The sequence below is a fragment of the Hyperolius riggenbachi genome, chromosome 6 (genome assembly GCF_040937935.1).
Source record: "Hyperolius riggenbachi isolate aHypRig1 chromosome 6, aHypRig1.pri, whole genome shotgun sequence".
Classification (NCBI taxonomy): Eukaryota; Metazoa; Chordata; class Amphibia; order Anura; family Hyperoliidae; genus Hyperolius; species Hyperolius riggenbachi.
In genome coordinates, this window is record NC_090651.1 from 80,250,249 (window position 1) to 80,267,201 (window position 16,953).

At 43.8% G+C, this 16,953-nt stretch overlaps 1 protein-coding gene across 1 annotated transcript in view; it reads left to right on the forward strand.

Annotated features, from left to right (window-relative positions):
- LOC137520957 (vitamin D3 hydroxylase-associated protein-like) overlaps positions 1-16,953 on the forward strand; it is a 117,022-nt gene that overhangs the window by 51,703 nt on the left and 48,366 nt on the right. The window lies entirely within an intron of this gene.

The following is a 16,953-nucleotide window of genomic DNA, read 5'->3' on the forward strand; positions in this document are numbered from 1 at the left end:
TTTAAAAATGCATGTTTTGTTGCATAATATTATAAAACGCATCAAAAATGCACATAATGAAAGTCAATGGAAACGCAATGGAATGCATTTTTCATGCGTTTTTATATGTTTTTTTGTATTATTGTTTTGTGATGTATTTCCGCTTCCTGTTGTCTTCCTAGTTATTTGCTTAAAACGCAATTGGAAAAAGCATGAAAAATGCATACAAAACGCATATGTGTTTTGTATATGCAAAACGCAAACGCATTGAAACGCACGCAAAACGCTTGAAAAACGCATCTGCATTAAAAAAACGCTTATTCAAACGCACCAAAAATGCAGTAAAAACTCAGCAAAAACGCACACAAAACCCCCCGAATGTGATATAAAACGCGACCTTTCACGTTATGTTATCTGTGCATCTAGCCTATATCAGTTTTCAGTAGAGTAGCAATAGAGGATGCAGAGGTTGTGACCATACCGGGCCTCAGTATTAGCTCTCTATTGGTCCTGTGCTGGTAATATTCACTTCTATAGATGCTTCAAATAGTAGTAATTAATTAATTAGTAGATGCTTTCATTAAAGTGGACCTGAACTCAGAACTCCTCTCTGCTCTAAAAGATACACAATAGCATAATAACCTTTAAACAAAAACATTTCTTTGTTACAGCTGATACAAATCCTAAAATAAATCAGCACAGTTTCTACTTCCTGATTCATGGAAGCAGACATATTGTTTACAGCCTGTACTTTCAAATGGGCTTATCTGCTTAACTGCCATAGGCAGTCATGTGACACAGGGGGAGGATCAAATAACAACTTGTGATTAGACACAAATGAGGGGGAATTAAACTGGCTAAACTCTTTAAATACATACAGGGTGCATTTCTGTTATGTTATCCTTGTGTCCTTTGCAAGAGTTCAAGTCCACTTTAACAAACTGTTCCCCATCCCCTTCTTGAACCTCTAACACTGTGCTGTATAAATTATTATGTATAAAATGCTTGGGTGGGCCCAATGTAAAACTTGCACTGGGGCCCATATAGTTTCTTAGCTACGTCACTGTCATCTTTTTTTTTTTTTTTTAGTAATTCAGTAGGTATAAACTCTTGTTACAACTAGTGGTGGTCAGAAATTACACCTATGTGTATTTACGCATCGTAATTCACAATTAAAGTGAACCTTAAGCCAGAAAAAAAAAGAGATTTACTCACCTGGGGCTTCTACCAGCCCCCCGCAGCAGTCCTGTGCCCTCGCAGTCACTCACTAAACCTCTGGTCCCCCGTTGCCAGCTAGTGTCGTTTTTGCCGACAGGCCCGTCAGGACTGGCCACACGTAGGTTTTTCCGCATTCCCGACTGTAATTAGCGCTATTGCGGGCCGCAACGCGTACAAAAATACGCGTTGCTGCATATCTATGCGTGCGTAATGCGGCAACGCGTATTTTTGTACGCATTGCGCTAATTACAGTCGGGAATGCAGAAAAAGCTACGCGTGACCAGTCCTGACGGGCCTGTCGGCAAAAACAAAACTAGCTGGCAGCGGGGGACCAGAGGATTAGTGAGTGGCTGCGAGGGCACAGGAATGTTGCAGGGGGCTGGTAGAATCCCCAGGTGAGTAAAACTCATTTTTTTTTCTGGCTTAAGTGTCTCTTTAAGCTTTGTAATCGTAATGTGAAATTTGCAGATTACGTGTAAAAAAATTTATATGTAAACATAATCTAACTGTAATTACGCATGTAAGAGGAATTTACATTCAATTTAGTTTGCGTAAAGTCTCTAGAAGTAGGTGAAATTTACGAATGTTGCATAATTTTCTTTGCGTGACGTGGACGTGAAAGTTTTTACGCATACGAAGCGATTATTTGTATTGAATATTTATTATACTGTATACTGTATACTGTATATATTATAGCAGTATACTGGCTGATGGACACAAGTTTTTGTTGCATACGAACGCATTTTTGCCATTGAATAGTAAACTAATAGCTGCGCATGCGCAGTACACTGGTGAATAGATGCGAATATTTTTATGCATTAAATGTAAAGTCATGCGTTTGTGTGTCCTTACAGGCATAATTACAATTCACAAATGCAGTATGCTGTACGCAATGTGTTTACATTTACGCAATGTATGAATTCCCCTAAACATTCATCTTATCCTCTCACGCCCCATTCTTGTTAGAGCTTAGCTGCTTGAGGACCGCAGGCTTACACCCCCCTAGTGGCCGGGCCATTTCTTACAATTCAGCACACTGCAGCTTTATGGGTTTGTTCACACTAAGAGCCACTGCACTCCTTTTTTTAGCACTGGGGATTTTAAAAATCACCTTAAAAGCACTAGTGCAATGGTCGCTCATGTTAGTGTTCTCATAGAAGCGATGAGCTTTCTATCCAATCATGAACGCGGCTCCTGCACCATTTTCTGAGCGTTTGCGATTCAATAGAAAGTTTATGGCGAAATTACGAAGAGCTTGAAAGAGCTTTGAATTGCGATTTCCCCAGCACTCTCATGAATAAATACATTGTATTTATTCATTTCCGGGTTAAAGAGTTCACTTCCTGACTTGACGTGAAAAAAATCATCACTGCACAAAAGTGCTTATAAAAGTGCTTATCTAAGCGGAAATCGCTCAGAAAGCTCTTGTAAAAGCCCTTCAAAAATAGCCCTCAGTGCTTACAGTATGCTGCCTGGCCACACAACTTAGCACACAAATTACTCATGGCTCCTTTTCTTGCCACCAACAAAGCTTTCTGTTGGTGGCATGATGGCATCTGATTGCTGCTGCGATTTTTAATTTGCGATTTGTATTTTTTTTTTATTAATATTAGTGTCCTTTTTTTAAAATAAAATGTTTTTTTTGCCTCCCCCAAGATCAAATCACAGAGATTGCCTCTCATAGGCATCTCCCTATGAGAGGGATCTGTTTCCCTGCCACTCGAGGGGACAGCTCAGTGACAGAGCTGTCGCCCATACAGTGCTGCAGTAGATCGCAGCACTGTACATGTAAATAAGGTTTTTTTTTGTTTTGGCTAACTGCCTGCCAGCCATGATCGCAGGCTGGCAGGCTGATCACGGAACTCCACTCTGTAAAACGTCAGGGAACGATCGTGCATGCTCACGCACTCCCTGCTAATTTTCACCCCAAGGATTTGACGCAAGGTCCTGGGGCAGCCACTCAGCAGCCGCCAATTGGCGTTAGGCGGTCACAGAATGGTTAAAATTGGCATGAATTCCAATATTTAACAGGTAAAATAGCTGCCATGTGACCACTGGATCCTTTTTGTGGCAGTTGCACACTACTAGCCAAGGCCAGTTGCAAAGGCAGTCCAGGGAATTTATGGAGCCACACTACAAAAATCATACATCACAAAAGTGGTCCCCACTCTAAAATGGGAGGTGGTAGGTTGTAAATATGCAGATAAATCAGTGTTCTCCCCAGGCTCTTTTAGCCGGGTGCTCCACCCGGCTAGTTTTGGTGAGCACCCGGCTGTCATCGGCTCACCTCCTCCTATTCTGTAAGCAGAGTTGCACACAGAAGCACCGGGTCTGCATTCTCTCATCTCGCCCCACCCGGCTATTTTTTCATGCCACACGGCTACTATTTCTTGCCACCCGGCTGGAAAAGAATTCTGGGGAGAACACTGGATAAATATACCAACCCAGCTACAGCCAACAGGATAGGCATGTGGCACTGGGTATACTGCCCAGTCGAAACAGGAAAAAAGGACGCAAGAACCCTTATGGAAGAAAGGGTGCTGCATTGGCGCCTGTGATAAAAGCAGCAATTTGGGCTCAGGGCGGCAGCCGCTATCAGGCGCCAGCCGGTTCCGAAATTTACAATTTTTGATGCAAATCGTGGCTTTTACTTTGTCACTAAGATGCTAGTTTTGGGCACGGAGAGGTAATCATTGAAAATTTCCACATCCGCAGGTGCACGATAGAGTCACGGGTGCCGGGGTTTGTTGAAATGCAAATTGCGGGTGCTCGCATAGTGGGTGCCAGTGATGCTATCGAACGCCTGCGGAAAATGTAAATGATTGCCACTCATTGGCCACCTCCCAGTGCCCAAAATTAGCATCTTAGCAGCAATAGTGCTGCAGAGGGGTAGGAGAGGGGATAAGGTTAGGCACCACCGGGGATAGGCACCATGGGGGGATCTCAGGGTTAGGCACCACCAGGGGGGGTCTTAGGGTTAGGCATCACCAGGGGAGTTTTACAGTTAGGGACCAACAGGGGAAGCTTTTGTGTGAGAGTAGGGTTAGGTTAGCTATAGTAAAATATCAGTATTACTGATAGTTTACTATGAAATCCAGCAGTAGAATATCACTTATTTTAGCGATATTCTACTATCTGCAATACCGTGTGCCCTGTTTTCTAGATGCCTTTATTTCATGTATGCCTGCCCAGTGCCCACCAACTAGTGAGTTTAGACAATAATCAACCTATAGACACATATCATGCAATGTACTTGAAAAACCTAATTTCTCATGACAACCTAAAATTTTCTAAACATGCCATTTCATGATTCTGGTGATGGTCTTCTACTTTGCATTGTTTTTTTTTTTTTTTTTTTTACCTGTTCACTGCTGTAGCGTGCTGCTAAAACACCATTTACAGGGAGTGCAGAATTATTAGGCAAGTTGTATTTTTGAGGAATAATTTTATTATTGAACAACAACCATGTTCTCAATGAACCCAAAAAACTCATTAAACTCCGCATTTTTTCCACATTCAGTAATATTTTCCGCATGTTTTCCGCATGCGGGGAAAAAGAGGCGGAAACAGCCATTATTCATGCGGGAATCATGCGGTAAAAAGGTCGCATGAAAAAGTGTTTAAAAAAAAAAAGTTAAAGTCCAGCAAGCACAGCCCTTAAGGCCTGGAACCCACTGAAAACAGCAAACGCAAAACGCTACCGCTAGAGTTTTGTCTGAGCGGTTTGCAAGCGGATTCATGCGCGTTTGCGGTCACGTTTTGCAACATTGTATTTTTTTGCTCAGCGGTTGTGTAGCGTTTTGCGTTTTGCGTTTTTATCCTGATTGGTCCTGTGAATTATTTTTAATTTTGTTACAGTGTGCTGAACCGCAAAACGCTAGCAAAACCGCTCAGTTTAAGTTTTGCTGAGCGTTTCTGCTAGCGTTTCAATACTTTACATTGAAGCGCTAACGCTCCCAAAATGCTGCATGTCCTGCGTTTGCGTTTCTGGGAAACGCAAACGCTCCTGTGGAAGTTGCCCCATCCATTAACATCAGCTGAGCGTTTTGGCAAAACGCTAGCATATCGCAGCGCTGCCAAAATGCTCAAAAAAAACGCTCTTGTGGGTTCCAGCCCTAAGCCTCCAGACTTCATTAAAGTCAATGGGATGCGGAATATATCACCTATTACTTGTAGGTGATAAAAAATCGGTAATTAACGACGAAATGATGCGCCTGAACATTTTTGAGAATTGATCTTTTATTGCGGAAAATACTGACTTTTGCGGAAATTTTTCCGCATGAATCCCGCACTTTTACCGCATGCGGAAAAAATATGCGGAACATTTTGAGAATTTCAATGTGGCGGTGTTTTGGTCGGTAACTTCCCGCTTGCACTTTACCGCATGCGGGAAGTCTTTGAGAATAGAGCCCATTGCAGGCAAACATTTCACCAGAAAAGAAAAGCAATGCGGGCAAAAATTTCACCTGGAAAAGAAAGCATTTACTCACCTGGCAGAAGTCTCCGGCCTCTGGCGCGCTGCTCCCAGGACCACCTTCCTCCTGCTCGTCTCCCGCACTGACAGGGCTACGGCAAGATGGCGCCCGAAGCCCTGTACTGGAGACACAAATAGTCTCCAGTACAGGGCTTCGGCAGCCATTTTGCCATAGCCCTGCTCGCCTGCCGGTGTCGGAACAGACACCGGAAGAAGCAGGAGGCCGGAGCGGGGCTGCGGGCAATGAACTGGCACGCCGTCTATAGACGCCGCTGCCAGTTCATAAGGATAGAGTGGCCAGAGTCCCGAGGCCGGGACGTCCCGCTGCTGAAAGCGAGATGTTTCCCGGGACCTCATGCAGCCTGGGACAGCAGACCCCGAATCCGGGACACGTCCCAGGCAATCCGGGACGCGTCCCGGGCAATCCGGAACGTCTGGTCACTCTACTATAAGACTACTTTTTAACCCTTGATAATCTTCTGAAAAGTTTGGGGTCATCTTATATTAGAGTGACCACAGTTTTGTGTGGGTGTGGCCATGACATTGTTTGGGCGGAGCTAACTTAATGATGTAACAGTGAGGCATAAGAAAGCAGTGTTTACGCCATAATGTGGTCAGACGAGGTTTCGCATCATGGGTGTGCAGAAACTGTGTGATGCTATTTAATAGTATACCGTAACCCCAAGCAGCAAGCATAGCCAACTATGACCATTAAATAATAAATTCAGCAACAGTTACCCCAGACACCAGAAAATAAACGCAATGTGGGCAAAATGTCAGCACAAAATAAATGCAATGGGCAACATGTCAGCACAAAATAAACGCATTGTGGGCAACATGTCAGCACAAAATAAACGCATTGTGGACACAAAATAAACGCACTGCGGGCAAACATGTCAGCACAAAATAAACGCACTGTGGCCAACGTCAGTACAAAATAAATGCAATGCGGGCAACATGTCAGCACAAAATAAACGCGCTGTGGGCAACGTCAGTACAAAATAAACGCACTGCGGGCAAACATGTCAGCACAAAATAAACGCACTGCTGGCAAACCTGTCACCACATAATAAACGCACTGCGGGCAAACATGTCAGCACAATTAAACGCTCTGCGGGCAACATGTCAGCACAAAATAAACGCACTGCGGGCAAACATGTCAGCACAAAATAAACGCACTGCGGGCAAACATGTCAGCACAAAATAAACGCACTGCGGGCAAACATTTCACCAAAAAATAAACGCACTGCGGGCAAACATTTCACCAGAAAATAAACGCACTGCAGGCAAACATTTCACCAGAAAATAAACGCACTGCAGGCAAACATTTCACCAGAAAATAAACGCACTGCGGGCAAACATGTCACCAGAAAATAAACGCACTGCGGGCAAACATGTCACCAGAAAATAAACGCACTGCGGGCAAACATGTCACCAGAAAATAAACGCACTGCAGGCACACATGTCACCAGAAAATAAACGCACTGCGGGCAAACATGTCACCAGAAAATAAACGCATTGTGGGCAAACATGTCACCAGAAAATAAACGCACTGCGGGCAAACATGTCACCAGAAAATAAACGCACTGCGGGCACACTTCACCAGAAAATAAATGCACTGCGGGCAAACATTTCACCAGAAAATAAACGCACTGCGGGCACACTTCACCAGAAAATAAATGCACTGCGGGCACATTTCACCAGAAAATAAACGCACTGCGGGCACACATGTCACCAGAAAATAAACGCACTGCGGGCACACGTCACCAGAAAATAAACGCACTGCGGGCACACATGTCACCAGAAAATAAACGCACTGCGGGCACACATGTCACCAGAAAATAAACTCACTGCGGGCACACATGTCACCAGAAAATAAACTCACTGCGGGCAAAGTTCACCTGGAAAAAAAGCATTTACTCACCTGGCAGAAGACTCCTCTGGCACGCATCTCCCCCGGACGATCCTCCTGAAGTATCCCGCGCTGACAGGCAGAGCAGGGCTACGGCAAGATGGCGCCCGAAGCCCTGTACTGGAGACACGAATAGTCTCCAGTACAGGGCTTCGGCAGCCATCTTGCCATAGCCCTGCTCGCCTGCCGGTGTCAGAACACCAGAAGATAGTAAGAAGGCTGGAGCGGGGTTGCGGGCAATGAACTGGCACGGCGTCTATAGACGCCGCGGCCAGTTCATGCAATAAAGTGACCAGAGGCCGGGACGTCCCGCTGCTAAAAGCGGGACGTTTCCCGGGACCTCATGCTGCCTGGGAGAGCGGACCCCGAATCCGGGACGCGTCACGGCCAATCCGGGACGTCTGGTCACTCTACTTATATGCCGGGTGTCATTGTTGCCGAGTGATACACCCTATCCTGTTACCGCCTCTCAGATCTCACTGCTGAGGACTGTAGTGAAGCGGCGCAGGTACACTTGTGCGCGATCTGAGAGGCAGAGAAGGAGGTAAATAGGATACAAGGGTGGGACAGACGGGTGAAAGAGGCTTGTTTTATGGGCACAGCGTGATCTGTTTTTCCATACCTCTCTGATAAATGTTTATTTGGTGTGCATTGGAAGAGGGGTAGTCTTATACGGCGAGTATATCCCAGACTCTATATTTTAACTGGAAAAGTTGAGGGGTCGTCTTATACGCCCAGTCGTCTTATACACTAGAATATACGGTGTATATATATATATAGAGAGAGAGAGAGAGAGAGAGCAAAACTGGTTGTAGGCTCTACTATTTCATGCCATCTTTTAATAGGCCACCATTACATGCCCCCATTCTGTGCATTCCATCCCCTCTTCCTTATTCATCTCCCATTTGTTTCATCCCCAGAGTATGTTTCCCTATTTTTTTTAGATGAGACATAAGGACACCTTTTAGACACACACTGCTGGTCATACATACCATGAAGCATTCATCTGTAAACAATGTATTTTCCTTATTCAAACCACACTTCATCTGTCCCTCTTTCCTCCCTATCTGTCCCTCTTTCAGGACTTTGTCCCTCTTTCTATCTAAATATGTATTTCCCTACTGAAAAAAATGTGTTTAATTGCCTTTAAACTTTATTCTCATCTTTTAAATTGATATAGCTCTTATATAAATGTTGATATGAAGGAAAATGCACCAGGATAGAAAGGACCAGTGTGGTTTAAATGATAAAACAACATATTTTTCTTATAAAATCTGTATGGTATGCGTGACAGGGTCGTGATTAGGGGTGTGCCAGGGGCGTGGCTTAAGTGTCCCTCTTTCTCATCTCAAAAAGTTGGGAGGTATGGTAACTTACTGTAACTCTCCCACCTATTGATAATACTATTTATCATTGTTCAGATCATTAAAAACTCCTGAGCCGTTTTCATTATGTCTTTCCATTGCAGTTATGGATTTTTATTAATTGTATTGATATATTTGAACAGTATCTACTATAATAATGATAGGCAGACTCTCTCAAATGACAAATTAGATTGATAAGCAGCCTAATTGGGCCAAAGGCCCCCCTTCCTCTCCTCTAAATAACATGATTAAGCAGGATGTTCCCCATAATAACAGACGACTCTCATTACATTAATAAGGTGAGTTTTAGGCTGAAAAAAAGTAATAAGTGGGGGATAAGGGGATTCAACCTTCTCTGTCATGAGATTGCTATTAAACAAGTAGGTGGCTAAACAATTTAAAAAAACAAAACTTGATATAATAAATTATATGTGTAGTATGAATAAGGAATAGAACATTAGTAGCAAATAAGAGTCTCCAATTTTCTGTAATATAGTTTTTATTTTTTATTTTTTTTTATAACATTGTATCATTCTGATGCAGTTATTAAAACCACACTCTGTCGTTTAAGCCAGGGCTTTTCAACCTGTGGTACTTTGCTGTTGGCCAGGGGGTATGCGACAGGTTTGTCTGCCACTTAATTGCCCGCCTGCTCTTGTCCTGTTCCTGTCCTGCCTCCACAAAGCTAGGCTCCCCCTCGCTTGCTCCTTACTGTGCTGCCCTGAATACTTCAGACCTCAGATCAGCCAGGCGAGTGGTGCATATTGAATGCAAATATACTTCAAATACTGGAAGTGAAATCACTGCTCACTTCTTGCATTTGAAGTATATGCACCGTCACTGCACTGTTCCCCTGGCTGTCTCTTCTGTACTACCGTGTTACCGCTGATTTGAGGTCTGCACTATTCCCCAGGGCAGCACAGTGAGGAGCGAGTGAGGGGAAGCCAAAGTTTGTGGTGAGTCACTGCCCAGCTCACTGGTGATGGGGGAGGTTACCTATATTGAAGCGGGATGGGGGGGAGGAACTGGAAAGGCTACCTATATTGCCAATCTACCTACAGATTTCCAATAATGGCAATCTGTAGGCCAGCAATCTAATTTTAAGCCTTTTCCCTACCAATGCCTCGGGCTTTTCTCCTCCCATGTGTCCCCTTTTTCTTAAAGTTTACCTGTAAGAAAAAAAGTGCCCCTGGGGGTACATACCTCGAGAGGGGGAAGCCTCTTGATCCTAAAGAGGCTTCCACCTTTCACCTCAGTAGAGGGGATCCAGTGATGGGACCCCCAAAGATCTTCTTGTCAGGGTCTGTAGGCATTTGCGCATGCGCAATAACAGCTCTCTGCTCTGGCAGAAGCAGCTGAGCCGGAGCAGGTCCGCTCTACTGCGCAGGCACACTGGTGGTACTTGAAAATTTTCAGGCGGTAGAAGTGGTACAATTGGTGAAAAGGTTGAAAAGCCCTGGTGTAATGAATGATTTCACTTCCGATCAGAATTATCTGATCGCTCGAACAATTGTGTTTTTTTGTTTTGTTTTGTTTTTGCTAGAAATTGGATCGTTAGTGGCCACCTTAAGGATAGTTGCATTCATCAAAACAAATTCATAAAAGCATACCTACTTCATAAATGGCACATCATTATGGTGTTCTTACAGTATTTAAAAACTCTCCTAAAGATCTCATAAATATTCATACCATAAATTAAAATATGTTTGTCTTAAGTTATGTAAAACATACATAAATATCCATACTTAATCATAAATCTTAAAGAGAACCCGAGGTGGCATTTCATTACGTTAGTGGGGCACAGAGGCTGGTTGGGCACACTAACACCAGCCTCTGTTGCCCCATCGTGTGCCTCAAAGACCCCCCTGCTCGCCGCTATAGCCCCGCAGTGCTGGCGACACGCAGCGCGTCGCCAGCACAATGTTTACCCTAGCACTGTCTATCAGCGCCGCTCCCCCGCCTCCTCCGCATCGCCGCTACCCGCCCGCTTCCCTTCCCTCCTATCAGCTGGAGGGAAGGGACGCGGGCGGGTAGCGACAATGCAGAGGAGGCAGGGGAGCGGCGCTGACAGACAGCGCTTAGTTAAATATTGTGCTGGCGACATGCTGCGTGTCGCCAGCACTGCGGGGGTATAGCGGCGAGCAGGGGGGGTCTTTAAGGCACACGATGGGGCAACAGAGGCTGGTGTTAGTGTGCCCAACCAGCCTCTGTGCCCCACGAACGTAATGAAATGCCACCTCGGGTTCTCTTTAAGATGCTTTATAAAATGCTAAAACCAGCATCTCTGTAGAACTCTAAAGAAATAACTTGTGTGGTGTATAAAATCAGAAATTCCTGGGTCACCTTCCATTAAAATCTCATAGAAAAAAATATTCAGAGTGTTGTTTACAGAGGCCCACTTCAGAATTATCACCTTAACCCCTTTAGTACCGCGTGAGGTGAAATCTACCTCCTGTTTGTGCACACCAGTCTCTGTTAGGATGTAAAGTTTACTTGTTCGAGCCACATGTTCCTGCCATGATCGTCGACTCTAACCTGTCAACTGTCTAATGACAGCCAATTTCATTGGCTCCTGACCCTGTGACCATTGTGAGCCAATCACCGTGATCACAACCTAAATCTGTTGGGTGTACATCCAAAAAAAGAAAAAAGAAATTGCATGCATACAACAGAATACATATCCATCATCAGATCAGGGGTTCCTTGGCCATTTAAGACAATCAACACCTCCACCAGCTTCACCCTGTGAGATCTACACTCGCCAACAGCGGTGGGCCAGGATTGCAGGATCTTTGGGGCATTAACAGGCGACCCATTACACTCACATTTCCAAGGTTTGGATAAGGCTTGCAGAGTTTCTAACGGCTCCTCCCCATGCGGCCTCCTGGGGAGACCGCCGTTAACATGGTAACCCAGGGTTCAGAGCTCGCCCCCACCGCCGCTACGCTCCCCTTTCCTCCACGCTATCCGACTTCCGCATATGGCTCCTCCCTACTGGTTTCGGGGAGCCTGTTAGAAACTCTGCAAGCCTTACCCAATCCTTGGAAACGTAAGTGCAATGTTTTAATAAAGCTTTTTAAAGTTTAAACAAGCTGCGCAATGAAGGCGTTTTATTATCATTGAGGTATATTATATGGAATAATGCGTTGGTAATCAATAAGGAAGAAGTGCTGCTATACAAGTGGAGAGGAGTGTCCTGAGGTGAGGTTGCCTGTTAATGCCCCAAAGATGTATAAAGGCCACTGTAATCCTGGCCCACAGCTGTTGGTGAGTGTGGCTCTCACAGGGCATAGCTGGTGGAGGTGTTGATGACTGTCTTAAATTGTCAAGGAAGCACTTATTTGATGATGGATATGTACAATGGGAGAAATAACTCATTCTCGAAACAGAAGCGCACCTGGCTACAGACATTCTTGCTATTTGCCCTTAGCTTTCCTGGACTGGACTATATAAATCATATTGATATTAATATTTAATCATATTGATATAAGACATTCTTTCATAGATATCAATATATCTATATTTTTGTGAATCTCAAGCGCTGTGTATTTGGTGGTATTTTGTAACACAACAGAATAGTTGAAAACCTTTGTTATACATTTGTTGGGCAAGGCTTTTCATGGGAATGTCATGGTTCCTCGAAGGACTGCAAAAAAAGTAGGCAGTTAATATCTGAAAGAACCGACAGGTTTTGGGCCAGTCCATCTCCTCATGGGGGATTCTCAGAGTTTGCTTTGTTTTTAACATTTCCTGAACAGCAGTTTAAATGCCAAAATAGTAAGATGCCAGCCTCCCTAATCACTTGCGCATTATTTTGTCATAGACTTCGGGCCGGTTTCCACTACAAAGTGATGCGAATGCGGCTAGCTAGCCGCATCACTTCCGCCGCCGCCCGCATCACTTCTGCATCTCCCAATGCGGAAGTGTATTGGAGGAGATGGGACGCGGCTGTGGGCGGATGCAGCCGTGCGAGAATCTGCAGCATGCACCACTCCGCACAACATGCACGCAGTGGAAACTCTTCCATTGCTGTGCATGTGCTTCAGGACACCTATGGTGCGATACAGCTATGTAGCCGCATCGCACCGCTCCTAGTGGAAACGGGCCCTTTGCAACAGCTGTTCAGGAAAAACTGTTGAAAACAAAGAAAACCCTGAGAATCCCTTATGAAGTTATGGACTGGCCCAAAACTTATCGGTTCTGTCATATTTTAACTGCCTACTTTTTTCGCGATCGTGGTCCTTTTAAAGGGACTCCGAGCTCTACTTAAAAAGTAAAATAGTTGGTCCAGTTAATGGGTAGATGTTGTCCTCGCGAATTCCGTTTTCTAATACTTATCTTTATATATAGACCTTTCCTACTTAAGTTGGTGATTTAAGGTTGCTTTATAATATCTAAGCAGTTTATAGGTCTAAAAGAGCTGTTATCCTATCTCATTCTACTTGATGTTTTTTGATATGTTGCTATACATCTGTATGTAACCAAGTTGTAATTCTAAGGTCGTCTTGACTTCTATTGCCATTGTGAAGACGCACCTTATGTTCTACTGTATTACTGTTTATTCATTACTTGAAACCAATAAAAAATTATTGAATAAAAAAAAAAGTAAAATAGTACTCACCGGGGGCTTTCTTTAGTCCAGCGCTGGTCCGGAGGTCCCACGACGGCGTCCTGGCTCCTCTCCTAGGCCCCGCTCCGGAATGGCTGGACGGCTGCAGCCCGGGCGACACTCGGCTGAGTGTCGGGCTCCTTCTTCCGCGTATGACGCTTTAATCGTGCATGCGCTGTACTGCCACGCCGGCCGCTGTGATGACGTGAGGCGGCCGGCGTGTGACGTCAGCCGCGTCATTCGCGGAAGAAGGAGCCCGACACTCAGCCGAGTGTCGCCCGGGCTGCCGCCGTCCAGCCATTCCGGAGCGGGGCCTAGGAGAGGAGCCAGGACGCCGTCGTGGGACCTCCCGACCAGCGCTGGACTAAAGAAAGCCCTCGGTGAGTACTATTTTACTTTTTAAGTAGAGCTCGGAGTCCCTTTAAAGAACAAGCGACACCCATGCTAACCTAGGGAAAAAAACACACATATATAAGTAGATAAATACTACTTCTACTTACATAACAGATGTATTCACGTAATGATTCCTGTGAATTTTATAAAGGAAAAGCAGAAAATCCTATTGTAGGCAGTGGCCATCTTGCCAACCTAATGCTGACATCATATCCTCCCTGACTCTTGTTTTCCCCCCTCCCTTCTCTTGCTCATTGTGTATTCATTAGCTGCCCTCCTTCCAGAGTCTTCAGACACTCCCACCGAGGTGTATACTAACAACTGCACTGTCTTTTTTTTTTTTAATTTACACATCCAATCACTGAGTCACATCAGCCTTGCTTGTAAACGCAAGTAATCAGAGGGTGTTTCTGATAAGCATGTAGGCATGGAAATGAATGGAAGAGGAGGAATGTATTACAGATAAAAAGAACTCCCAGCATTCAACTCCTTGGCACTGTTTGGCACTAGGACCAGTGCTCCTAAAGTATGTGAGAACTACAAACCATAACAGCAGAAAAAGTTTTGCAAGTTTTGAATGCAGGATTAGCATCTTTATCACTGTTGAAATTTGATTTTTATGGTGACAATACCGCTTTAAAGAGAAACCGCAATCAAAAATTGAACTTCATCTCAATCAGTAGCTGATACCCCCTTTTACATAAGAAATCTGTTCCTTTTCACAAACCGATCATCAGGGGGCTCTGTAGGGCTGATATTGTGGTGAAACCCCTCCCACAGGAAACTGTGAGGACCATGGTCCTGGCAGTTTCCTGTCTGTAAACTTTGTTGCATTGTGGGAAATGGCTGTTTCCAGCTGCCAAAAAAACAAGCAGCAGCTACTTCCAGTGACATCACCTGCCAGCAGTAAAAATGTCACCACATGATAAATGTCAGAATGTAAATCAGGGAAAGGAAAGCTTTTACAATGGACAAACACTGACTAAATCATTTACACATAATTATTGTAAAAATTAAGCACTTTTTTTTTTTTAACATCATTTTCACTGGAAATCCTCTTAAGGTTAATACTATGCCTAAAAACAGCTGAAATTACAAACATATCAATTTGTTTAAAAAAAGTTATATTCAAATTTTATACAGCAAACAGAATTGTGCGTGTAACTTATCAAAACATTATGCAGCACAGAACGCCAATAAATTTATATTTTCACCACGGCATTATCTCATTTATTTTTTTCGAACAACAAGGGATAGTAAATAAAATATCTAAATGTTGTTTAATCTAAAAGCAGCTTTTCAAAGTTTAGTATTCTATAGAAATGCATACAATTAGTATAGTAATAAATAATTCATAAACAATAGAACATAATTATAGTGTTTAAGGTGCCTCTCATAAATATTCATACCATACATTATGCAAAATAACCAATATTGCAAAAAAAGGTGGAATGTAAAATGGTGTACTGTACATGTGTATGCATACATATAACATATACCATATGTTTTTTTTTTGTTTTTTTTTGCAGAGTAAAATGCACAATAAATTCATTCTTTCCTTGAGGCTAGGTTAAAGAGACTCTGTAACAAATTTTTCAGCCTTAGTTCTTCTATCCTATAAGTTCCTATGCCTGTTCTAATCTGCTCTGGCTTACTGCAGTCTTTCCTAACTGCACTGTCTCTGTAATAAATCAATGTATCTTTCCTCTGTCCTGTTTGTCGGGCTAAGGATTGATTGTGTGGAATGTGCAGGGCTGCTTGTGATTGGTAGAAGCGATACACACCCTCTGCAGGCCCCCTACATACTGTGAATGACTCATACACTATGCTTAGCTGAGCCTATTAGAAGCTGGTTAGTTTGTTTGTAAACACTGCCTAAAACTGTTAATTACAAGCCAGAATTGCAGCAGAGAGTGGCAGAAACAGCACAGAGGGGCACAGGAGAAAATAATGAATAGAATGGTATGCTTTTTATTGTAAGAATATTAGAGTACAGATTCTCTTTAAAGTGTACCAGAGCTGGAGAAGAAGAAAGATTTGATACTTAAGCGGGGCTTCCTCCAGCCCCATAAGCACACCTGAGTCCCTCACCTCCCTACTGTAGTCTGCCGTTCAGCTGCGATCAGCCCTGGTAACTGGCTCAGCCACGCCAGTTGTGGTCTTCTGTGCATGCATGTCCAACAAGTGCTGTAATAAAGGTTCCTACCCTAAGTATAGTTTAATTAATCTGGCCTACCAGAGACAAGAGGTAACATTGCCCACTAGGTTTTGAGTTTAACCCATTAGCAGCTTCAATAGATTCTTGGAATGCTTTGATCTCTCTCTACTAGCAGAAAATATAGAAGCTGAAAGCAGAAGTCCTTAATTATTGTCTCACACTGCCCCTAGTGATACGTGATTGATGCACATTACAGCAGTACTAATTAGGAGCAAAGGAAGTGTAACAAACAAAAAAAGTGCTAAAATTGTCCAATTTTTTTTTTTTTTAATCCTATGGGTGCCTCCCAAAACACTAAAGTTCTTATCACTAGACCTAAGATTCTGAAGGAAAGGTACTTGACTGGTCTTTCTAATATTGTATTTGGGAGACTCCCTGTCTAGTACAGATAAGCTCCGTGCTCTTTATGTGCTTTTTCACACTTCATGACATGTATGGTGGTTCTGAGTGTACATATTTATGGGGAAGGGTGCTATTGCTCAAGCGTGCCGACATTCAGCGACCTCCAGGGCTGGTTTTAGACTTTTTGCTGCCTTAGGCAAACATGTAAAGATGCGCCCTTCCCCCGATTTGGAATGATCGCACTGCACCCTACAATTTACTTTGCTTTATTTAAGGTTCTCGCAGGACATGCTGCTGCTCAGCACAATACCACACTGGCTGGATGTTAGCCAGTGACAAACAAACTGCTCACCCTCAGCCCGTCGGCCATTGTCCATTCCTCCTCAGTCAGTACAGCAGTGCCATCTCCTCCCTTCTGCTGTGCAAGGCAAATGAAACACTGCT